The 26968-nt window shown below is 31.0% G+C and overlaps 3 non-coding genes across 3 annotated transcripts; all 3 read left to right on the forward strand.

The window, feature by feature from the left end:
* Positions 1 to 13568: 13568 nt before the first annotated feature.
* On the forward strand, positions 13569 to 13642 carry TRNAP-UGG (transfer RNA proline (anticodon UGG)). The gene has a single exon. It is a non-coding gene; the product is annotated as a tRNA-Pro (tRNA).
* Positions 13643 to 13807: 165 nt separating this feature from the next.
* TRNAW-CCA (transfer RNA tryptophan (anticodon CCA)) lies at positions 13808 to 13881 on the forward strand. Its single transcript has one exon. It is a non-coding gene; the product is annotated as a tRNA-Trp (tRNA).
* Positions 13882 to 26687: 12806 nt separating this feature from the next.
* Positions 26688 to 26759, forward strand: TRNAR-UCU (transfer RNA arginine (anticodon UCU)). The gene has a single exon. It is a non-coding gene; the product is annotated as a tRNA-Arg (tRNA).
* The last annotated feature ends 209 nt before the right edge of the window (positions 26760 to 26968 follow it).

Here is a 26968-nt window from a genome sequence, read left to right on the forward strand (position 1 = left end):
ATGACAGATCGAGAGGCTCGATTAGAAAAAATCGGCGGCGAAGTTTTATGTTATATATGGTAATCTTTCTAATATCCGAATTCGATGAGAAACTTGTATCCATTTCATTTATGTAAAAAAAAAAAAGAGAGATAAAACGCAAGTTTCTAATAGAACTTCATCCCTCATAGATAGAAATATATCTATTTTTTTTAGATAGATATATTTATTGATGAATGTAAGAAGGGATTTCACTGGAATTGTAAAAAAAAGGGAAATTCACGAAGATTTAATTACTAAATGAATAACTTATCCATAAATTATTTGCCCGGGGTTTAAGGTTTATATACAATTAATGCAAATTGGATTTTTATTTCTATTCTAGAATATGTTTCCAATACTTTTTCTGGACATACGATAAGAAAATAAAAAAGAGAAGTCACTCAATTGAATTAGGATGTTTTTTAATCTCAACTTTATTTTCTATTTTATTGAGAAAGCCACTAATAGACGTTCAAATAGACGTTCAAAATGTAAGGAACCTTTATTTTCTTCCACAATTTTGGATTAACTAATTAAGGAATGTAAAATATGAAAATAAACGCCTCGGTTCGTAAAATTTGTGAAAAATGTCGATTGATTCGAAGACGAGGACGAATTATAGTAATTTGTTTCAATCCAAAACATAAACAAAGACAAGGATAATATTTGAACAAACAGAAGCTTTCTAAAAAAATAGACTAGATAAAAAAAGAGAGAAAATTATAAAATTATCTAGAATATATATTATTCTATGAAAATGAAAAATCCATTTTTTAAATATTATTGATATTTCAACTTTTAACTTTGATTTCAAAAATTGTATTTGATATTAATCAAAAGCAAATAAAAAGAATATAGAAAAAATCGAATATCAAATTCGAAAAGAATTGGAAAAGGATCCGTTTTTGACATGAAATGGATATCTCCATACCCTAGATCTATCTTATTTTTTTTTTTTTAATGAAATATTGTATTGAAATAATCGAATATGGCAAAATCTATACCTAAAAAAGGTTCACGTAAAAATGTACGTATTGGTTCGCGTAATTATACTCGTAAAATACCAAAGGGAATTATTCATGTTCAAGCTAGTTTCAACAATACTATTGTGACTATTACAGATGTACGAGGTCGGGTGATTTCTTGGTCCTCCGCGGGTACTTGTGGATTCAAGGGTACACGAAGGGGAACACCTTTTGCCGCTCAAACTGCAGCAGGAAATGCTATTCGAACAGTATCGGATCAAGGCATGCAACGAGCAGAAATCATGATAAAAGGGCCTGGCCTCGGAAGAGATGCAGCATTAAGAGCTATTCGTAGAAGTGGTATACTATTAAATTTTATACGAGATGTAACTCCTATGCCACATAATGGATGTAGGTCTCCTAAAAAAAGACGTGTATAAAACTAAAAATAAACATTAAAAATAGTTCAAGAGAAAAAAACAAGTCAAGAGTTTTATCAAAATAATTACTATGGTTCAAGAGAAATTAAGAGTCTCTACTCGGACACTACAATGGAAATGTGTTGAATCACGAATAGACAGTAAGCGTCTTTATTATGGACGCTTTATTCTGTCCCCACTTATGAAAGGTCAAGCCGATACAATAGGCATTGCAATCCGAAGAATTTTACTCGGAGAAATAGAGGGAACATGTATCACACGTGTAAAATCAGAGAAAATACCACATGAATATTCTACCATAATAGGTATTGAAGAATCAGTACATGAAATTTTCATGAATTTGAAAAAAATTGTATTGAAAAGTAATATGTATGGAACACAGGACGCATGGATTTCTTTCAAAGGTCCTGGATATATAACCGCTCAAGACATCATTTTACCACCCTCGGTGGAAATCGTTGATAATAGACAACATATAGCCAACGTAACAGAACCTGTTAATTTGTGTATTGAATTAAAAATTGAGAGAAATCGTGGGTATCGTATAAAAACATTAAAAAACTTTCAAGACGGAAGTTATGATATAGATGCTAGATTCATGCCTGTTCGAAATGTAAATTATAGTATTCATTCTTATGTCAATGGGAATGAAAAACAAGAAATACTTTTTCTGGAGATATGGACAAACGGAAGTTTAACTCCTAAGGAAGCCCTTTATGAAGCCTCCCAAAATTTGATTGATTTATTTCTTCCCTTTTTACACGCAGAAGAAGATAACTTTCATTTAGAAAAAAATCAAGACAAAGTGACTTTGCCCCTTTTTACTTTTCATGATATATTGGTTAAAGATAAACTAAGGAAAAATAAAAAAGAAATAGCATTGAAATCTATTTTTATTGACCAATTAGAATTACCTCCCAGGATCTATAATTGTCTCAAAAGATCCAATATTCATACATTATTAGAACTTTTGAATAACAGTCAAGAAGACCTTCTGAAATTTGAACATTTTCGCGTAGAAGATGGAAAATCTATATTGGACATTTTAAAAATACAAAAGTATTTTGCATAAAATTGAAATCTATTGACATAGGATTTTTTCAAATTGATTTTTTTTCTAAACTCAAAATGAAAGGTCAAAATATGTAATTTAAATATTTAGAACAAATCCTAATGGTCAGAATATATCTAAAAAGGAATAGATGTATCTAGGGATTAGTAGGTTCAGAAAGAATTCTCCCTAGATATACAATACAGATGTCATGATATTTTATTTCAAAATGAATTCAAAATGAAACCAATCTTATAATTTTAAAAAAGACCTAACGTTAGGGATTTCTCAATAGGTAATGTTGCTCCAATACCTAACCAAAGGGCAACTACAGTACCAATCAAAAAGATGGTAGTTGCTACTGGGCGGCGAAATGGATTTTGGAATTTATTAACATTCTCCAAAAAGGGTACTGTTAATAATCCCGTAGGTACCGAAACCATTAAAAGAACGCCCAATAACTTATTGGGCACTGTACGAAGTATTTGAAATACGGGAAAAAAATACCATTCAGGTAGTATTTCCAAAGGAGTTGCAAAAGGATCCGCAGGTTCCCCAATCATGGATGGTTCTAGAACCGCTAAGCCTACGTTACAGGCAATAGTACCTAGAATTACTACTGGAAAAATATATAAAAGATCGTTAGGCCATGCGGGTTCTCCATAATAATTATGACCCATTCCCTTAGCCAATTTAGCTCTTAATACAGGATCATTCAAGTCAGGTTTTTTTGTTATTGGGATAGGTGAATTCTTATAGATCCATCCTCCAAAAGAACCGGATATGATAATTTTTCATCATCCGGCTCGAGCACTAATCAAATTTTTCTTCAACTGTATCTATAGAATAAACTAGAAAAAAATGTATGTGTTATCCACACATATATGAAGATTCTAAATAATAAAAGAAACTTGATTCTATTCTCTTTTTCCAAAGTTACCATTTTTTATTGAAAAAAAAATTAAGTTCTTTTTAAGTAAATTTTAGTAAACGCTCAATACCCGAGTAGACTTTTCAAGTTGATAATGCTTTCTGGGTGATCTCAAACTTTGCAATTGTTATCCTATCAAAAAAAAATCTTGATACTTTTTATGTACAAAGAATTTACTTGTTACTAATATAACCTAACTTGCGTTGTTCTTTAGATCTACTTTGTTCACTCCAATAGTATCAGAAATCAAATCAATGCATAGGAAATGAATGCGTTGTCATACTATATAGAATTCAGACTATATCACATCACTTCTTTTACTGGATCTTATGGAGCCTGTTGATGCAGAATAAAATCGAGTCTGATCATAGAAAAGATTCTCTTCAAGTAAAACCAGCCTACCCTCTCTGTAAGAGCCTTGCTTGGTGGTTGGAAAAAAGACACATTTAATTGTAAATTATAATGTGGCAGATAAGATAAAGTCATATATCTGCGCGGCCAAATAAATAGTTCAAGTCACACACTCCCATAATCCATTTTTTTTGGAGAATTCCCTTCAACTATTTTTGTATGTAAAAAAAATTCAATTTTTGTTAAGTTGAAGAAAAATATCTAAATACATGTTTTATTTTGTTTTATAATCCATAATTGTAGCAATGAAAAAAAATCCTCCCCAAAATACAAAATGATAATGAAGTGATTACAAATATCTATGACCCATATTCACTATAAAGGACCAGAAATGCCTTGCTTACGTATCATTGAAAAGTGCATTAACATAAATACAGCAGTAAGAAGAGGTAATACAAAAGTATGCAAACTATAAAAACGAGTTAAGGTAGATTGGCCCACACTGGAACTTCCGCGTAATAATTCTACCAAAGACGATCCTATTACAGGAATAGCTTCGGGTACGCCTGTTACTATTTTTACTGCCCAATAACCAATTTGATCCCAAGGTAAGGAATAACCAGTTACACCAAAAGATGCAGTTAATACAGCCAAAACTACACCCGTAACCCAAGTTAATTCGCGAGGTTTTTTAAAACCACCTGTAAGATACACACGAAATACGTGTAGAATCATCATTAAGACCATCATACTTGCCGACCATCGATGAACTGATCGGATTAACCAACCAAAATTAGCTTCAGTCATTATATATTGAACAGAAGCAAAAGCTTCAGTAACGGTTGGGCGATAATAAAAAGTCATAGCAAATCCTGTTGCTACTTGGACTAAAAAACAAGTAAGTGTAATTCCCCCTAAACAATAAAATATGTTCACATGAGGCGGAACATATTTACTGGTTATATCATCGGCAATCGCCTGAATTTCAAGACGTTCTTCGAACCAATCATAAACTTTATTGAGATAGGTAACCCAAAGGAACCCCCCCAGAGAACCGTATATGCGAATTTCATCTCGTACGGCTCAAACAAAAATACCCAAATATTGATTGTAACAAAAACAGATATCCGTAATAGAAAGTTTGAAACTGCTTTATTTAATCCTATGATTCTAATTTTCTCTTACGATAAAAAAGAAATAAAAATCCGAAAGCTATTCTTTTTTGTTATAATGCCAAAATATCAAGTCGGCGCACCCGTCTTTATCGTGATCTTTTAAGGCCTCTTGAATATTCTTTACTTCTTTTTATTTGTATAATGTGAATTTACTGCTGTCTTCTTTATTCTTGAATTTTTATTATTGATAAGGATTCTCTTGTTAGGACCATATGAATGAATAAAAAAAACCTCAGATTCATACTAGAACCACGATGATTCAAAACAATTTTTAATCGAAGTCCAAAAATTCCCTGAGTAAGAATTGCTGGATCATCACTTCTTCAATGAATAGATAAAATATAATGAAAAAATTCAAGGAAAGGTTTGTCCTTTGCTCAAAATAAAGACAAACTGGAGAAGCTTGAAAGAATCAAAATTTTTCAATATATTTTTAGAACTCTTTGAAAAGGTTTTTAAATCCAGTTGCGAGGTCTAAATATTTAGTATGAATCATAGTATTAAGATTTTTAGAATCTATTTTCTATATTCCGTGCTCCAGATACTAGATTAAATATCTGACGGAATAAAACCATCTATATCAAGATGACAGACCCATTTTATGTTCTGTACTTTCAATAGGACCAATTAAAACAAGTCACACACTCATATTCCGGAAATACAGAAACAAAGAAATTCTACGATCAAACTACCACATCAACATGGAATAGACTAAGAAACAATAAGAAACCTAAAGGCTTCACTTTCTATAAACTAATTACTCGATTCTTGTGAATCTAATTGATAGAAATTCCGTCCAATAAAATGGACGAATTATAAATCTCCAAAATAATAGATAGAAATATCGCAAATAGAGCCATTGCAACACCCATCAAAGGAGTAGTTCCCCACCCCGGGGCTACTTTACCATATTCTGAATTTAAAGGTTTCAATAAATTCCCTACAACAGTTCGTCTTGGACCAGATCTAGAATTATCCTCAACGGTTTGCGTAGCCATAAATACTCTTTTTTATTCATTTAGATCTGTTGACTTTGTATACCTGTATACCATTCCGCTGTAAATATAAGGATCTTATCCTATAGATCTATTGTGATCTGGAAACTTTAGAATTAAAATAATGGAAACAGCAACTCTAATGCCATCTCTATATCTGGTTTACTTGTAAGTTTTACTGGGTATGCCTTATATACTGCCTTTGGGCAACCCTCCCAACAACTAAGAGATCCATTTGAAGAACATGGGGACTAGTTGAAGTAATGCGCCCTCCCTATTGGGGGCTCATTACTTCAATTAAGATATAAAAAATTATTTGACCTTTTTCGTCGGAACTTTAGAGGTTCTCTAAAAAAATCGCGAAAAAAATAATTCCTAAAGTTGAGACTAAGAGGAATGTATAACCAAAGCTTCCATAAATTTAATCGTGGTTTACATTATAGCTTTCATACCTGTTTCTTGGGGTGGGGCTCTTTTCGAAAAGAAAAAAAAGAATAAATGCAATGATTCCAATCAAGATTTATCTAGTTCTTTATATGAAATTCAAAATTATAAAAAAGTAGAAAAGAACAAAGAATGTTATACTACCTGTCTTCTTGTAGTTGGATCTCCAAGTTTTTGGAATGCTCCAAATTCTACTTGAGCATCTAAATCTGGGTCGATACCAGCAAAAACATCTCTGAACAAAGTTCTAGAACCATGCCAAATGTGCCCCGAAAAAGAATAGCAGAGCAAATGAAGCATGCCCAAAAGTAAACAACCCTTGGACTGCTACGAAAAACACCATCTGATTTCAAAGTAGCACGATCTAATTCAAAAATTTCCCCAATTGAGCACGTCTAGCATATTTTTTCACAGTAGCGGGATCACTATAACTTACTCCATTAAGCTCACCACCATAGAACTCAACAGTTACACCTACTTGTTCGACACTATATTTCGATTCTGCTCTTCGAAAAGGAACATCGGCTCTAACAATTCCGTCCCCATCTACTAAAACAACTGAAATGTTTCAAAAAAAGTAGGCATACGACGTACCACAAAGCTCATGTCCTTCTTTATCTCGAAAAATGGGATGTCCTAACCAACCGACGGCTATTCCACTCTCCATTGTCCATTGAACCAGCTCTAAATAACCCCCCTTTTGCTGGATTATTTCCGATGTAATCATAAAAAGCTAATTTTTCAGGAATTTTAGACCAAGCTTCTGATAAATTTTGATTTTCGGCTAGCCCAGCACCAACTCTTCGATATATTTCTTGCTGGAAGTATCCCTGATCCCATTGATACCGAGTAGGACCAAATAATTCAATGGGGGTTGTTGCTGAACCATACCACATAGTTCCAGCAACGACAAAAGCTGCAAAAAAGACAGCAGCAATACTGCTAGAAAGGACAGTTTCAATATTTCCCATACGTAATCCTTTATACAGACGTTGGGGTGGACGCACACTAAGATGGAAAAGACCCGCTAATATGCCCAACGTTCCTGCCGCAATATGATGAGAAGCTATCCCCCCCGGAACAAAAGGATCAAAACCTTCCACACCCCACGCGGGATTTACGGATTGTATCCTTCCAGTTAGTCCATAAGGATCAGACACCCATATTCCGGGACCATACAATCCTGTTACATGAAATGCGCCAAAACCAAAACAAGCCACCCCTGCAAGAAATAAATGAATTCCAAAAATTTTTGGCAAATCCAAAGAAGGTTTTCCAGTACGTTCATCACAAAAGATTTCTAGATCCCAATAAACCCAATGCCAAATAGCCGCTAAAAAGCACAAGCCTGAAAACACTATATGTGCTCCGGCCACACCTTCGTAACTCCAAATACCCGGATTCGTTATAGCCCCTCCTGTGATATTCCAACCGCCCCACGAATTAGTTATTCCTAAACGAGTCATGAAAGGTATAACGAACATACCCTGTCTCCACATTGGATCAAGAACAGGATCAGAGGGATCAAAAACTGCTAATTCATATAGAGCCATCGAACCGGCCCAACCAGCAACTAGAGCTGTGTGCATTATATGAACAGAAAGCAAACGGCCCGGATCATTTAAAACAACAGTATGAACACGATACCAAGGTAAACCCATGAAAAAATACCCCTTCAACAAAAAATAGACACTATGTAACTTTATTGCACTGGAAAAAAATGAATATAGCCTTTCAGTAGATTCTCTTGGAAAATGGAACAATCATATTTGTCGAAATCAAAGAAACAGATTTATTCTATACCGGATAAGTAACAATACGCAATGGTGGGGAGACGAAAGGGGTTGACAACTTTCTCTATGACTATTTAAATAAGTAAATGCAGACATATTCGCTTATCACCCCAATGACCCATTTATAACAACTCGACTTTATTTAGTCTTCTTTTTTATAAAAAAAAGCAATATTAATATAAAATCAAGTAAATCTTTTTTAACACGATAAGCTAATTCTTACGTTTCCACACTAAAGTGAGATATATGACTTTATTATTTGTCCATTTTATGCCCATTGGTGTTCCAAGAGTACCCTTTCGAACCCCCGGGGATAAAGATGCATCTTGGGTTGATATATAGTGCGACTTGTCAGATATAGTAGGTTATATGGGATTTACCCGTTTTCTCCCCCGATCGAGATATCCCCGCTTTCACCCCCAAAAGAGAATGATGAAATCATAAAGATAAAAAAATGGGGAGCGTGAAGTGTAATGAAGTACTATTCTATCGATTTTTTCATTTTTAGATAAAATTTCCAGATTATTACTCGAAATTATGAATAATTTATGGTTGGCTTAATTGGACCAATAAAATCAAGTACCCAGGCTCTGTGTAGAAAAAACCAATTGGTAATATTTCTACGATCACTACTTCTATCATATCTATATTGTATTTTACAAAAAACATTAATAAATTCAGAAAAGGAAGAAGTTCTAACAAAAATACATAGTTTTGGACTATTTGTTCTATATGTGCAAATCCAAATCGGGCAGATCTTTACTCAGAGTAGAAAAGAAACCTAAAAGAATTGAAAAAGTCCATTCAGAAACAAGAAAATTACATTGTGATTCGGCTTCGATCTCGATGAAAGCAATACATCAATGAGAAGATAGTTCACTAAATTAAGTATATTCTTCTTTTTTTTTAGTTCGAAGAAATCCATTAGAAAAAGAGAAAGATTAAAATCGACACATTGATTCCTTTTTTGCTTATATAATTTTTGATGAACTGTATGCATCAAAAGGTGCATGTACGGCTTTTAAGGAAAAAATGGAATCCTAATCAATCGACTTTATCGAGAAAGATTACTTTTTTTAGGTCAAGATGTTGATAGTGAAATATCGAATCAACTTATTAGTATTATGATATATCTGAGCATAGAGAAAGAGAATAAAGAATTGTCTCTGTTTATAAACTCTCCGGGGGGGTGGGTAATACCTGGAATAGCTATTTATGATACTATGCAATTTGTACAACCAGATGTACAGACAGTATGTCTGGGATTAGCTGCTTCAATGGGATCCTTTCTTTTGGCAGGAGGCACAATTACCAAACGTCTTGCATTTCCTCACGCTTGGCGCCAATGATTCTTTTCTTTGAGAATATATAGAATAGATATCTATCTATATATACTATACCTTCGCCATAAAAACCAAAGTAATAATAGCATGGTATTTTGAATTCCATATGCAATTTTTTTGAATCATTTAATTATATATAGAAAGAGTAGTATGAAAAAGAGGGTATTTTCCATTTTATCTGATCTATAAGAAACCTAGTTTCATTTTAGTAGTGTCGCATACTTTTTTGTTTTTTTTCATACCAGAAAGCTTGTAACAATTTTTATTTGAATCAGAAGAAAACTTAATATATGAAAAAAAAAAGAAACTTTTGGATTGTTGAATACCAAAATGATATAAAAAACAACGGAACCATCGTAGTATTTAAAAATAGATTCAAAAAGAAAGTTGGTTATTCTATTGTTTATTATTTAAGGATCCGGATCCAAAAGACCTAGTAGATTTTGTACTTCTTTTTTCTTTGATAGAAAAAAAGAAATTTGTAAATGTAGAAACAAAATTCATCGAAGAAAATACTCTACTCTATCCATAGAGGAAAAAATGAATTGCATAAGTACAAAAGCCGTATGCATCAATACGCAGAAAATGCTTGTACGGTTATTGAATATACTTTTTGCCCTTTATCTTATTTGTCTTTGTCCCTTTTCTGTTACCTTTATTTTGGGAATAAAGACAATCTTTAGCAATCTACCAATATAGTAAAAAGAATTCTAAAAAGATTTATCAAGATAAGGGAAATACTACTTAAGTGATATAATCAGGGTAATGATCCACCAACCTGCTAGTTCTTTTTATGAGGCACAAGCGGGAGAATTTGTCCTGGAAGCGGAAGAGCTACTGAAAATGCGTGAAACTATCACAAGGGTTTATGTACAAAGAACGGGCAAACCTTTATGGGTTATATCGGAAGACATGGAAAGGGATGTTTTTATGTCAGCAGCAGAAGCCCAAGCTCATGGAATTGTAGATCTTGTAGCAGTTGAATAAAAAATTGGTGGCAAAGGTTATTCTAATTAAATACAAGATTGGAAATTTAATTTTTTACTCTATCTTACTTTACATTTTAAAATAAAATCTCTAAGAGTTAATCTATTAATATAGTATATATAATTAATATAGGCTATAAATAAGGAATATAGAATATAAGTAATTCACGGTTAGGATAGATCTAAACCTGCTCATTATACAAAAATATAGATATATATAGTACGACTTACCATGCCAACTATGAAACAACTTATTAGAAACACAAGACAGCCAATCCGAAACGTCACAAAATCCCCAGCTCTTCGGGGATGCCCTCAACGTCGAGGAACGTGTACCAGGGTGTATGTGCGACTCGTTCAGCTTAAATACTAAGAAAAAACAAATTAAAATTTTTCAGTATTGGTAATCAGTTAAGATAGTGTGAATGCAAAAACTACATTCACACTATCTTAACTTAATATATAATTCTTTTCTATATAATTATATAATTCTTTACATTCTTCTATCTTGTATAAAATTTATGGTTTCGATTGGTGCAAAACCAATAATACACATTTGCAATTTCATATGAGAAGGACTTTCCCATCGGTAACAAAAAAAAGTTACCCGTTAAGCGGAGAAAATACTATTTCAATTAAAAATAAAGTATGTCCTTAATGAATGTATTTTGATGGATTTTGTAAGAATGGAATAAGAGGGTCAGCTACCCAGCAAATTTTCATAATTAAATACCGTTACTATAGAATTAGATTTGGTTGTGAAAAAACCTACTTACTCAATATTGCATGGGTAGAGCCACAGAGTGTGAACTGTACAAGTTAACAATAACATTCATTAAATGAATCAAAAATGAAAATAAAAAGGCTCCGGTGTATAGAGAGGACCTGGTCATTTCTAAAAAAAATCATAGAAACGAAGGAACCCACCAATTCATTATAAAAATATGTGTCCTATTTCATTTACTATTTTTATTTTATTTGATATCTAGTATCTATACAATTTCTGATTTTGAGGTTAAATGTTTAATATAAAAAATCGTGGTTGGGGCGGTTATAGTAGCAAGAGCCGTTGGAATTTTTTTTTATACATCGGAAGAATCCATTTTTGTTATTAATAGACTAGGAAGAAAAAAAGAATAACTGAAAAATGAAAAAGTTATTCCTGAAAATATCATTTATTAAATGACCAGAATTAAACGAGGATATATAGCTCACAAACGGAGGACAAAAATTCGTTTATTCGTATCAAGTTTTCGCGGAGCTCATTCAAGACTTACCCGAACTATTACTCAACAGAAATTGAAAGCTTTAGTTTCGGCTCATCGGGATAGAGATAGGAAAAAAAGAGATTTTCGTGGTTTATGGATTAGTCGAATAAATGCAGTAATTCGCGAGAATCAAAAAGTATCTTATATTTATAATAATTTAATGAATAGTCTATACACCAAGCAATTGCTTCTTAATCGTAAAATAGTTGCACAAATTGCTATATTAAAAGAGAATTGTCTTTTTATGATTGCCGATAATATCATAAAAACTTAAAACCCCTTATTTACTGCAGGAAGGTATAGACTAGAAATTTGTTTATTTTGATAGCTTTATCATACGATAAAGCTATCAAAATAAACAACCATGCTTAAAAAATTATTCTTCGTTACCTATTATCTTTTTTATTCCAACAAAAAAATCAAATGGAATTATCCTAATTTTGAACAAAACATCAATCCATGTTTAATTCGAATCTAAATTCAAATTGGATTTCGAATTTTTAATTTCTATTTTTTTTTCTTAAAGGAGTAATTTTAGCAGTCGACTCGCTTTTTTCAAATTGTTTTTCGTTATTAAGAAAAGGTAACGAAGATAAAATACGAGCTTGTTTTATAGCAACAGTAATTAATCGTTGTTGTTTTAAGGTCAATCTATTTACACGTCTAGATAATATTTTTCCTTGTTCACTAATAAATCGACAAATTAAACCCATGTTTTTATAATCAATTCGGTCCCCCGATTGAATCGGGGGCAAACGTCTACGAAAAGATCGCTTGGATTTAATAAAGAGTCGCTTAGGTTTTTCCATAGTTTATTTATTCCTATTCCAAAAATAACATTGATTTAAATAAATATAATTATAATAAAGGATTTGTATTTTTTTTCTTCTTTAGCATATGTTGTTATATAACGACGGGGACATCATTTTCTCAATTCCAATCGACTAGGCGTATTGTGTCGATTCTTGTTAGTAATCTATCTAGAAATACCGCTTTATTCCTTATTTAGACTCTTTTTATCACAACCAGTACCTTCCAAAAGAACACTTACTCGGATATCTTTACCCTTGGACATGACCCTCCTTTGGGTTTTTAATTCACTTATAACTCTTTTCGGATTCGAATCTAAGAATCTAAGAAAAAGATGAAAACAACTAAGATAAGATAAAAAAGAAGAATTCGAAAAATTATGAAAGATTTCGTTCCAATTTAATTGAATCTAGTACAAAAAGAATACAAGGATCTGTAACTATATTTCGTTTCAAATTGCCAGTATTTTCGTTTTTTTAAAGTATTTTTTATGATATTGTTGCCCCAACCTATGGATTTCTGCTTTCACTTTCTTTTTCATAGGAATTGAATTAATAATTCAATTCCATTGAAGCCTGGACCAGATCCCGATCCCGAGTGTCACTCCGAATTTCAATGAGGCCAATTTAATCTTTCGTCTTTATCTTTCCTAAAAAAAAAAAAAAGAAGAGTAGGTTAATTACACATATTTAATATATAATTGGACCTTTCATCTTCTTCACCCCTTCCCGTGTCAATAACTAAAATTAAAAAAAGGGGAATATCAATGCATCTGGAAAAAAACGATTGATCTCTATCAATAGACCCGCCAAAGCCCCGAACCATAAAGTACTTACTACTGGTGCCACGGAAAGATATGTTTTTAGATCTCGCATTTCAAATCCTCCTTTCTTTTTATTATTTAAGTATTTTTTCTCTGTTGATATATATCAACAGAGAAAAATGTGGAAAACAAGACAAAGATTCTTTACAATAACACTATAAACAAATGGAAAAGGGATGTAGCGCAGCTTGGTAGCGCGTTTGTTTTGGGTACAAAATGTCACGGGTTCAAATCCTGTCATCCCTATCCCTAACAATTACTTATTCTATGATATTCCGTATTCTATAATATTCCATATTCTATGAGATGAGCAATAAACCGGGAACCTGTGAAGACGAATTCCAATTGAACATACATACTGAATATCTATATGCAAAATGGATTTGGATCATATAATTTTATGAAAACAAAACGCTCTTAGTTCAGTTCGGCAGAACGCGGGTCTCCAAAACCCGATGTCGTAGGTTCAAATCCTACAGAGCGTGATTCTAGTATTATTCGCCTGATAATTACACTGAAATAATTGAACATTCAAAAGAAAGTCTGAATTTTATCCTTGTCGATTAGGATTAAACTAAATAAATAGGGAATCACAAAAAAAGAGACATTAATGAATCAAAGATCCAACTGATCACCTCGTCGGTATTGTAAATATGCAGTTACAAATAATCCAGCCAAAGTAATAGGAATTAAACCTAACACGATTCCAAATAGAAAAACTTCAATCATTTTTATTTGTTCGAAAAGTAAAAAGAAAGGTAATATAATATCTAGCCTTAAACATAAATCTGTATTGATCATAAATCTCAACGATCGAGAATTGTAAATTGACATAGTAAGGAATTCTAGAATGTCTTATACCAAAATTTACTATTCCTCTCAAAATTACAAATCAAATAAGTCGTATTTTACTAAGACCAATAAATAGAGACGAGGTTATAATTAAAACCGATAGTAAAAAACCGAAATAACTAGTGATAGTGGGCATATAGAAACTAAATGAAATATGTTCGTTCTTTTTATACATATGTTTATAAAGCACTTCCCTAAATTTCCATTTTTGAGAGAAAAAAGAAGATAAAAAATCCTACTTGAAAGATACAATTCAAAATTGGCAATTCCTCAATAAATTCAATTATTAGAGACGAAAAAAAAAAAAAGAAATAGAGTAACATAATTTAGAAATAAATTCCTCATCTGTTACATCTACCCATCCTGTGATTTCAAATCAACATACTTCTTAATCAACTCAGGAATTAAGTAAACTGATCTAATGAAAATATTTAGTATTATTCTATAGATATCCAATAGAATTCTGTTTATATTGGAAAAAGAAAAGAAAAATTATGAATATTCAAACAAAGAATAATAACTCTGTTATTTCATTTTATTTCACTTTGAATTAATGTAGAAGAAAATAGAAAAAAAGATCTTCAACAACCACAAAAAATATATTTATTGATTTGGCAATAATTGAATTATTAAAATAGAAAATCTACTTTATGAATTATCTACTTTATTAATTATTAGAAACCCTTTTCTCATATTCCGATTTTAATGGATCTTTAGTTTCTAATCCAAAACTAATAATTTGAAATGTTAAGAACCTTCCTTTTATACTATTACTCTAAAAATTTAATATAAAAAAAATTTTTATATACCCAAACTTTGCAAAATTTTCTATCGGATTTTTGACTACATAGAGACAATCAATGAAAAAAGAAGAAAAAAATCTAGTACTAAAATTTTACACTGATTGTGAAATTTCATTGCTCTGTTAGAAGAAGGATAGCTATACTGATTCGGTATACTCAAAAGACACCGTTGGTACAAAATGGACGATCTAACAAGGATTCTATTTCAGTAAATTTCGCCTTACTGATCTCGTCTTTTATGGACTCGATCCCCCCCTTTTGACTGTACAAGAATATGTGGAGTTCAAGATGTCTGGAAGCACAGGAGAACGTTCTTTTGCTGATATTATTACCAGTATCCGATACTGGATTATTCATAGCATTACTATACCCTCCCTATTCATTGCAGGTTGGTTATTTGTCAGTACAGGTCTAGCTTACGATGTATTTGGAAGTCCCCGCCCAAACGAGTATTTTACAGAGAACCGACAAGGAATTCCATTAATAACTGGCCGTTTTGATCCTTTGGAACAACTTGATGAATTTAGTAGATCTTTTTAGGAGGCTCCAATGACTATAGATAGGACCTATCCAATTTTTACAGTACGATGGCTAGCTGTTCACGGACTAGCGGTACCCACTGTTTCTTTTTTGGGATCAATATCAGCAATGCAATTCATCCAACGATAAACTTAATTTGAATTATAGAGCTATGACACAATCAAACCCAAATGAACAAAATGTTGAATTGAATCGTACCAGTCTCTACTGGGGGTTATTACTTATTTTTGTACTTGCTGTTTTATTTTCAAATTATTTCTTCAATTAATTAGAATTAATAGAAGAAATAGGAATAGTCAATAATATATATATTAAGAATTCTTTTATCCCATTCGGAAGGATATCATTTCATAATTATCTATGACTGTTTGTTAATGTCTTTAGCATGACTGACTACGTGATTAAATGTGGAGGAAAGTGGGATAAATGGCCGATACTACTGGAAGAATTCCTCTTTGGATAATAGGTACTGTAACTGGTATTACTGTGATCGGTTTAATTGGTATTTTCTTTTATGGTTCATATTCCGGATTGGGCTCATCTCTGTAGTAATCGTATTCTATTTGGGTTTTTGAAATGAAAGTGTAAGAACTGAACAGGGATCCACTCTTTCTTTGACGAATGCAAGTGGATCCCCCTTGAGTTCTTAAGAATTCTAATTTTTTTTCATATAAATGACTACTTCTTCCGATGTTTCAAAAAATTCCATTTCATTCTTTTTTTTTTATTTGTTCACTACATATTATTTTACATATTATTTATATACCATAAAAGATTATCTGGCAGAAAGATTCTAAGTTGGAAAAAAGAGAAACTAAGATATAGGATTTTTCAGGAAGGGATTCAAAAATAGTATTTTATTGATATTTTTAGAATATTTCTATTTCAACACAAACAAGAAGGAATAGGAATCGGACTCTAGGAAAGGACAAAGAAAAAAAAAAAAAAGAAAAAACAAAGAATCCCCCTTAGAGTAACTTTTCGATATTTGAATATATATATATATTTTCTATTATACAGATATTATACAGAATATAATTACAAAAATTATCAAAAAAATTGAGTTATTTTTACGAGTTTAATATGTTGATAAATACGCGGAACTAAAAATTCATTTCGAACAATTGAACCTTCTCAAATTGTTTCTTCTTAAGAACTAAAAAGATTTGTGCTAAAATAATAGATGCCAAGAAGAACAAGAGACCTTGAACACGTAATGGATCTTGAAGTACTATTTCCGCATCCCCCTGACCAAATCCACCGACATTAGGATTACTTGTTAATGGCTGATCAAGTTTGATAGATTCACCTTCTGAAACAAGAAGTTCTGGTCCTGGAGGTATAATATCAATCACTTCACGCTCATCTAATGCATCTACTATAGTGATTTCGTATCCCCCTTTTTCTTTTCGTATGATTTTTTTGACTATACCTGCTGCTGTAGCATTATAAACATTATTATTACTCTTGCTCCCGTCAAGATAAATCTGGCCCCTTCCCCTGTTCCCGCCTACATATATAGGATATTTTAAGAAATGAATATCTCTTTTACTAGCGGGATCCGGGGAAAGAATAGGAAACGTGATTTCATTATATTTCTGACCAGGAACAGGGCCTACTACAAGAATATTTTTTTTTGTAGGGCGATAGTTTTGAAAAGACAGATTGCCTATCTTCTCTTTAATCTCAGGCGAAATACGATCGGGGGGTGCCAATTCAAAACCTTCCGGTAAAATAAGAACAGCCCCCACATTCAAAGTTCCCTTTTTACCATTAGCTAGAACTTGTTTCACTTGCATATCATAAGGAATTCGAACAACTGCTTCAAATACAGTATCAGGAAGTACCGCTTGTGGAACCTCAATATCCACGGGCTTATTAGCTAAATGGCAATTGGCACAGACAATACGACCGGTTGCTTCTCGGGGATTTTCATAACCCTGCTGTGCAAAAATTGGATATGCATTTGAAAAGGGTGCTCGAATTATTATATATATCATGACCGATATAGAAATGGATCGGGTAATCCCTTCCTTTATACAAGAAAAAGCATTTCTAGTTTGCATGGTCTAATCATTGATCCTGAAAATTTCTACAATAAGATTAGGTAGGTCACTCGCATAGTTCCCTATCCAAGGTGGGAACCCCTTTTTTATTTAACTTTTTTTTAAAGAGGGGAAAATGAAAAATTATCTTTTTTAGATAAAAACTTGAAATTCATTGAAGTAAATCGGTTTTTCTGTCAATCATTCATTGAATGATAAATCACTACAAGTGATGGAGATATGCGATTTAAATAACGGAAAATCCAATATTTTAAAATTGTATCTAAAATGACTGGAAAAGTGGACACAAGACCGGATATAATTTGATCATTTTGAGCAAATCCAAAATCTTTATAAACGAAGCCAAAAAGTAGTTCCCACCCATGGGTTGAATGGAATCCTATACATAAATCAGTTAATAAAAGAATAGAAAAAGCTTTTATTGTGTCACTTAAATTATATATAAATTCTCGAACCAAAGAGTTAATAAGAACAAGTTCTTGATTACCAAGAATAGAATAACCGCTTAGAATAAAGAAACAAATTATATTTGTGGAGAAGTGCAAAATCGTATTCATACGATCTTCATTGTGTGTTTTGATTAATTGGATTGTTTCTTTATAAATTCCAGTACGAAGGTTTTGTATATATGTTTTCGGACATTCCTTTAACATGTCATCTAAGAAAAACAGTTCCTCTAATTCTATGAATTTGTTTAGAATACTCTTTTCTTTAATATCATTCAAGAAAATTTCGGATTGACTAGTATTCCACCAATTAATAAACCAAGATTCCAGACTTTTCTTAAATGTGAAAGAGATACACCAGGGCAAAAAGACTATAGATGTAAGATATAGAAGGGGAATGCTTTTTTTTTTTTTCATTTTTCGTCTTTAATGAACTTAACTTCATCTCTTTCGTCAACTCTATATGATAATAACTTTTCTATCAAGTATAAGCTTCATTACAAGTTATAGAGCTTCTAGATAAATTTAGATTGTATTTTATCATTTTTTTTTACTTAAACTTCGGAAGTTAGCCTTTGCCTTCTTTAATTGAGAAAAAAGAATACATAAATCGAATAAGAAATCGAAAGAATTCACAGTCAATTCCAATCCAATGAAGAAAAAAATATTGTTTCGAAAGGATATTAATTGCTAAGATTCGAAGAAAAAAGGATTCTTTTTAGAAATACACCAAGGAGCACTTCGAGTTATGACTATAATATTCAAATTTCGAAATCAAAAAATGTCCCATCTATAAAAATAAAAATTGAAATATTTTGCAAAAAACAGTTTTTTTTCAAAATATTTCAATCGGTACACTAAATAAATAGGACAATTCTGAAACTTTTTGTGCAATTTTATTTCTAGTTAAGTCCAATTTTCATCAATAAAGAAGCGGTACACCTAAAAAAAAAGATAATTCGCCAGCTCTATTTGCAATTTCTAGTGGAGTCAAATTATCTTCAATACGAGTCAAGGGAATAAACCCCTGTTCTATTGTTTCCATATAAACGAGACTCTCATAAGTAAGAGTACGAGTCAAAATACTTCGTTCTTGAACTCCTGTTATTATTCTGATAGATTTAATCTCGTTCATAGGTATTTTGAGAATAATACGACGATTTTTTCCAGGAAATCCCCAACGAAGAAAACATACTTCTTCTTTATTTTTTTTATCGAAGATATCAAAACCACCGCCAATATCCCACAAAATAATCCACCACAAATAAAAACTAATAAAGAGACCCCCAATTCCATAAAAAGCCATCGCGGCCCCTTGTGGAATAAATGGAAAATTACTAATTTCCTGAGAAAAAAGGAAAAGACCCATACCGAGATAACTGGAAATTGCAACCAACAATAACCCCAATGAACCTAAAAAAATGATAAAGGCTGAAAAGATATTGCTTATTTTTCGAGACTCTGTTATAGAATAGATCAGTACTTCTTTTGATCTTTTTTTTAAAATATTCATTACCCCCTCTTTTTCTTTTTAAGAATAATAATTGTGGAATAAAAAACCCCAGAATTTTACTTGTTTCTAAAGTAATTTTCATCAACTGGCGCTACTGAAATGTAAACCTTTAGGGGGAATTCATCCAATTGCTTCCAGCTCTAAAAAAAAGATCTATAATATTTTTCCCTACTTACCGCCGTATCTAAAAAATCTTGTTTTTTTGAACATAAAGAAATAAAGAAGCCATTGCAATTGCCGGAAATACTAGACCCACTAAAGGAACAAAAATGGAAGGAAAGTTTATCATAAATAAGGGTACCTCGATTTACTATTTGTACTATATCTATTTTTATTTTTGTCGATTTTTATTCTTATTTTTATTAAAAAAGACAGTCTATAATCACTAGAATTCCTATATCTTTATACTTAGTATATAGGAATTCTAGTGATTATAGCTAAGCCGATATATATCAGAATATACCCTTTTATGATTCTTAGTATTTTTTTATTATTCTTTTATTTTATTACTTTGATCCTGTATGTTTTGATTTTGTATTTCAATTCCATAATTTCTTTCCTTTTTAGTCAAAGAAAAGAAATTATGGAATTGCAATAACTCAGTTACAACTCCCTTTAAAAGATTACGCGGTACGATTGAATCAATTAAACCCTTATTGAATAAAGATTCAGCTACTTGTGAATCTTCGGGCACTGTCTTATTCAATGTTTGTTCAATTACTCTTTTACCAGCAAATGCAATATAAGCGTTTGGTTCGCCAATAATGATATCCCCCAACATGCCAAAACTAGCTGTCACCCCACCCGTAGTAGGAGATGTAAGTATCGATACATAGAATAATTTTTGAATTGTTTGATAATAATATAAAGCAGAAGAAATTTTAGCCATTTGCATCAAGCTCAAACTTCCTTCTTGCATACGCGCTCCTCCGGACGAACATACGAGAATAAGAGGTAAAAGTTGATTAGTAGCATATTCTACCAAACGGGTGATTTTCTCACCTACTACGGATCCCATGCTACCTCCCATAAACTTAAAATCCATAATACCAATTGCTACAGGAATACCATTTACTTGACCTGTCCCTGTTTGAACAGCCTCAGTTAATCCTGTTTTTCTTTGATAAGAATCAATACGATCTTTATAAGGTTCTTCTTCTGAATGAAATTCAATGAGATCCAGAGAAACCATGTCTTCATCCATAGGATTCCAAGTACCCGAATCAATCGAAAATTCGATTCTATCTGAACTGTCCATTTTCAAATGATATCCACAGTATTCACAAATATTCCTTTTTGATTTCCAAAATTTTTTATAATTTAATTCATAACAATTTTCGCATTCAATCCACAAATGCGTCAATTGTTCACTTTCATGGAGATTCATATAATTTTCTACTAGAGTGGAATCACTATCATTTGTATCATTCGTACTAGTTATTAAACTAAAACTAGAATTCTCACTTTCACTACAATTTCTGACCTTACCTAAAAAGTAACTATAAAAATAACTGTCATTATATTCGACTATATTACCAAAAATGCAACTATCAACACAGATTTGAGAATGAAAATAACTATCAATGCAACTATTAATATAATTGTTCCAACTAAAAGGAGTATCATACATGGAATGATCGTAATCACTCTTAATAACAGTATTCAGATAGCTAGAAAAAACCCTTAGAAAAGAATGATTGTTGTTAATCTCCAAAGTTTTATTTTCAATATCTAAATATATGGAATAACTGTTCTTCTTATTATCCCTAACTAAAAAAGTTTTATCAGATAGGAAATCCTGTATGTTATCGACACCTACTAAATAATCAAAAGAATTATAACTAGAATTATCACGATCATCCCACCTCTGAATTTTTTTATCTATATCAGTTAAAATTTTGGGTTCTTCGCTTAGACTGGTATTCTCAATAGGACCAAGACTCTCCATTGATTTACTTAATTCACACCTGTATTCGAACTTCCTATTAAGTAACTTAGAATTGAACCACCATTTTTCCATAGAGTTTTTTCCTGTATTTCCATAAAAAAAAATGTATAGTCATTGGATGAAAAATCAAATAATAGAAATATTCCATTTTGAATATTCTATCTCATTTATTTACTATCAAAAAAAAGTATATAAATCAAATAACTAGAATTAATAACTGAAAAAAATAAAGAGCGAGTCAATATTAAAAAGAAATAACAATAAAATAAGAAGAAATATGAAATAAAAAAATCACCTCATAGGGGGGAATCTATTTAAAAGTCCAATTACTATATTTAGTTACTCTTTTTTTTCCTATATTCTCTCTTTTATCTCTATACAATTTTTCATTTTTTTTGAAGATTTATGAAAATTTCATGAATTGTCTGACTATATAAAATTGCATTCTATGATTCTATATAAACAACAAGAAATAAAAAAATGAAGTATGAATATAACAAGAGAGCGGGGAGTTTTGTAAATCTATATACAAATAATCTACACCCCCTTTTTGATTTCATTAATTGAATTTCGTTTGTTGATTCGAGCTAAGTTCTATAAAAACACCTGCCTTTTTTGAAATATGCTGAACAGTTCCTGTAGGTTAAGCGCCCCTTGTCAAGGAAATGAAAGAATAACAGGAATATTGAAATAGGTTTAATTCTTTATAGGATCCACTTTCTGAAGATATCTTCCCTCTCTTTGGGGTCGAACATCCCTTAGCAACAATTCGATAAACAGCTCTTTGGGATAGATATAGATACCCCCCCTCCAAACGTACAGGAAATTTTTATCCCCGTACGGCTCGAGAATATCAAAAATTCTATGTATTTCGAAAATTATGATGTAAAATAGAGCAATAAAATCATCAAATCAATTAAACAATGACTGAAGTATTTTTCTTTCGTATTTTCTTTCTGAAAAAAAAAAACTCTTCCTATTTGTACCTCCATAACACTCAATTTGAAAAATTCTCAAAAAACTAAAAAGAAAACCAAGCAGCAGCTATTTCATTTATTGAGTGGTCTCTACTCCTCTTTCTTGCCCGTATTTCGTTTCTTTATCATTCATTTCTTTTTTCTAAAATTTTTGATAATAGAATTGATGATACAATTTGAAAATGGTATTTCCTTAATTCCCTGATTTTTTAGCTTTTCTTTGAATCTTTGGGTTTAGACATTACTCCGGGAATCTTCAATTTTTTAAAAAAATGGGAGCAACATACCTGTTTTTCTCTGAAAGAATCATAAAAAAAGTTAATTCCTGCGGATAAACTTTTTGATAAAAAAGCAATTTTACAAATTTCAACCATTTTTTTTGAACCTGGCTGAAATAAGATCCTTTCTATTTTTATAAAATAAACAGACTTATTAACTTTTTAGAATTTATTAAATTTTAGATACTTGCTCCCGAGAAATGAATAAATTCGAGTTCCATCATGTACTATTTACATCATTAATCCCTTTCCTGTCCCAAAAACAAAAAAAGGGGTCTAGTGGAACAGAACAAATGATGTCAAGTCAAGATCATGTTCGTTTGTAAAATACTAGAAAAAATGGCGGATATCAAAATCCACCCCTAATTTAATCATGTCTTTCAAGCCGCACGTTGCTTTTTACCACATCGTTTCAAACGAAGTTTTACTCTAACATTCCCTTAGCTTAGATCCAGTATGTAATTATCGAATCGTGAATAGTGATTGATTCATTCGCTACATAAGAATCTATCCTTTTTTTTACGTTTCGGTTTTTCTTATATATAATGAAAACCTTTTTAAAAGTAAAGACATAAATGAAAATGAACTTGATATTCTAGCAATATATTTTCTACTCTATTCTATTTTTATAATTTGTAAAGTAGAAAAATGATAATTTTTTTTTTCAAAAAAAGGAGGGTCCCTTTTAATTATGCGATACAATCTGTATTCAAATATGATATACATCCTAAATAGATATGCTCTGGGACGGAAGGATTCGAACCTCCGAATAGCGGGACCAAAACCCGTTGCCTTACCGCTTGGCCACGCCCCATTTTCCATTTTACATTAATAAAGACTATTATTGATATTGGTTGTTCGTCAATTCCAGTTCAAAAATTTCTATAAAAAAAAAATTTTGCGACTAGTATTTTATATGCGTATCTACATATCTATCTATATCTATAAATGGATATAGATAGATAGGATAAAACTAAATTGATTGATCATTACATACAATTCAATTAAGATATTATATAGAAGGAAGTATGATTTCTTCAATTTTTTTGATTTCAGAATAAAAAATATTTTGAAACTGGAAAAGTTCAAATAAAAGAAGGATTCTCGAGATTCTTATCTTATTTGATTCATTTTTTTACTTTTATTCATAACTCTTTATTTTCCTTTTTATTGTATTATGTATATAATGCAATAAAATTGAAAATTAGAATGAAAAAAAAAAAACAAAAATAACTTTTATTTTTTTTAAAGAACAAAATGTTTGTTATGCTTAATATCTTTAGTTGGATCTGTATTTGTATTCACTCCGTCCTTTATTCCAGTAGTTTTTTTTTGGAGAAATTGCCCGAAGCCTACGCTTTCTTGAATCCAATTGTGGATATTATGCCAGTAATACCCGTACTATTTTTTCTTTTAGCTTTTGTTTGGCAAGCTGCTGTAAGTTTTCGATGATATTTTTAATTTGAATAATGTCGTAAAAAAATTCAGAATTTTTCAGAAAACTAAAACTCGAACATTTTAACAATTTATAAGATCAGATAAGTCTTACAGTGTGACTTCTGGATTCCAATATTGAAATTTTTCAATATATAGGAAAAAAAGGGACCTTCTCATCATTTACGTTTTTTGAATTGAAAAAACCTAATCCGATTATTCGATTGGAACCCCTCACCAATCGAATACCTAGATTACAGAAAAAAAGGATTTTTGGTCAAAAGAATTATTGATAATTTGTAATAAAATAATCTACTCTTACTATCAATTCATTTTCGAAACTCATATATATATATCTCCTCATATCCTAAAAAAACTTCATTTTTTAGAAACTTAGTATCTTAGTATTAAAAGAAACAAAATATGTTGTAATATAAGAGAATCTATTCTCTTTCTTTGTCGTTTTTTAATTATCTTGGAGATTTCATAATGCTTACTCTAAAACTTTTTGTTTATACGGTAGTGATCTTTTTCGTTTCTCTTTTCATCTTCGGATTCCTATCTAACGATCCAGGACGTAATCCAGGACGTGAAGAATAGAATAAGAAAAAAGTGGATTCTGTGTTTTCTTGCTTGTGCGGAATTTTGAAATATTTTTAGGATTTTCTCTATTTTAACATCTTTAACTAGTAAATAAAAAAAACAAGTTCAAAAAAAAATACCAAATTATCAACGGAAAGAGAGGGATTCGAACCCTCGGTACAAGAATTTGTACAACGGATTAGCAATCCGACGCTATAGTCCACTCAGCCATCTCTCCCCAATTGAAAAAAAAAAGAATTACTTTGTTTATGTTATATCACATAAACAAGAAGAACAAAAAGGGAGCTTAAAAAAAAAAGAGACTTGCTTTTTTTTTATTCTTTTTTATCTTATCTATCTTTTTTTTATTATTCTATATATTTTAGTTTTCTTTTTTTCTTTTTATACAGCCAATGAGCCCGGCCAGTACCTAGTCGGGCTCTTTTTCTTTTATTCCCATGAATATTGAAGAAAAATTCTTTATTTGAATATATTTTATTCGAAAAAAAAATATTTGTAAAAATATTTGTAATTAAAAAAAAAATAAGAGATACGGATAGATTCCTATGAGATAAAACCAAAATAAGATAATATAAAAATGTTCTCTTTTCTTACTCCCTCTCTTTTTTCTGGTAACGTAAATTGTATATATATATAACCTTCAGCAAAATAAAAAAATGAAAATTATCCCGTTTTTCAAATTTCATTAGAAGATTCTCTAATGAAACATGTCAATACTCGACTTATTAGAATATTATGCCTCCCATTTCTTTATTTTGTCTGATTGCTTTGTTCAACAAAAGATACAATAATGATATTGTAGCGGGTATAGTTTAGTGGTAAAAGTGCGATTCGTTTCAAGGACCCCCCAAAAGTTAAGGGATCCCCCATTTGATTCATATGCCGATCAAAAACTTTATTTTTTACTTAAAGGGACTCCTTTATACCCCTCGATGAATTATTTGCGGTATAATATACATTATTGTAATTTGTATACAAGAAGAATCAAATCGAATTTGACAAATTGAGTTTTAAAATTATGAAACATAAGTTTTTGGAATTGGATCTATAATCCGAATTTTTTGAGTATTACTAAAGGATCTATGGAGAGAAATATACAAAGTTTCTTTCTAATCGTAACTAAATCTTCCATTTTTTTGCATAGTAAAAATTGAAGCAAAATAGCTATTAAACGATTCTTTTAGTTTACTAGAGACATCGACATTTTTTTAGCTCGACGGAAATTTTCTTCTTTTCCTAAAGATTTTCTGAAATAGAAATAGAGAACGAAGTAACTAGAAAAAAAACATAGATTGTTAGAATATTGCTCTTCTAGAGGGATCATCTAAAAAGCAAGATATTTGAAACCTATTCATACAAAAAGGCTGACATAGATGTTATGGGTCAATTTTTTTTATTGTCCATCTCTTCATTCCGTAAAGGAGCCGAATGAAACAAAAGTTTCACGTTCAGTTTTGAATTAGAGACGTTAAATCAAAATGATGAATCAACGTCGACTATAACCCTTAGCCTTCCAAGCTAACGATGCGGGTTCGATTCCCGCTACCCGCTTCTATTTTATTCTATTTAAATCTATCTTTTTTCTTCGAGAATGAATCTAGAATTCTTAAAGAATTTGTCAATTCTTCATTTTCATTTCTTAATTTAGTTTTAGTTATATATATTCAATTATATTCAATTGATTTTTCTTTTTTATTTTTTTTTTCTTTTATTCTAAATATTTGATTTATTTTATTTTTATAATTTCTAGAATTCTTTATATTTGTTTGATTCTTTAATCTTTTTAATAAGGTTTAGTTAAAAAGGTTAAAGAATCAAATATAAAATAGAAGCGTCCATTGTCTAATGGATAGGACAGAGGTCTTCTAAACCTTAGGTATAGGTTCAAATCCTATTGGACGCAAGTTGTTTGCATATCTAATTTCAACCTTGTCCTTCTATTTTTTTTGATTTATTACATTTTGATTCGAATTCATTATATATAATATTCAAATGAAATAAAAACATATTAAAAGATACTAATTATAAAAATTGGAAAATTGAATTACAAAATTATTTAATGATTCATCAATTTTTTTCTACTTGTTCCTGGAATAAAAAGAGTTCCATCTG

The sequence above is a fragment of the Vigna unguiculata genome, unplaced genomic scaffold, assembly GCF_037176805.1.
Source record: "Vigna unguiculata cultivar grain cowpea cultivar isolate G323 ecotype 2 unplaced genomic scaffold, ASM3717680v1 ptg000054l, whole genome shotgun sequence".
NCBI classification, from domain to species: domain Eukaryota; kingdom Viridiplantae; phylum Streptophyta; class Magnoliopsida; order Fabales; family Fabaceae; genus Vigna; species Vigna unguiculata.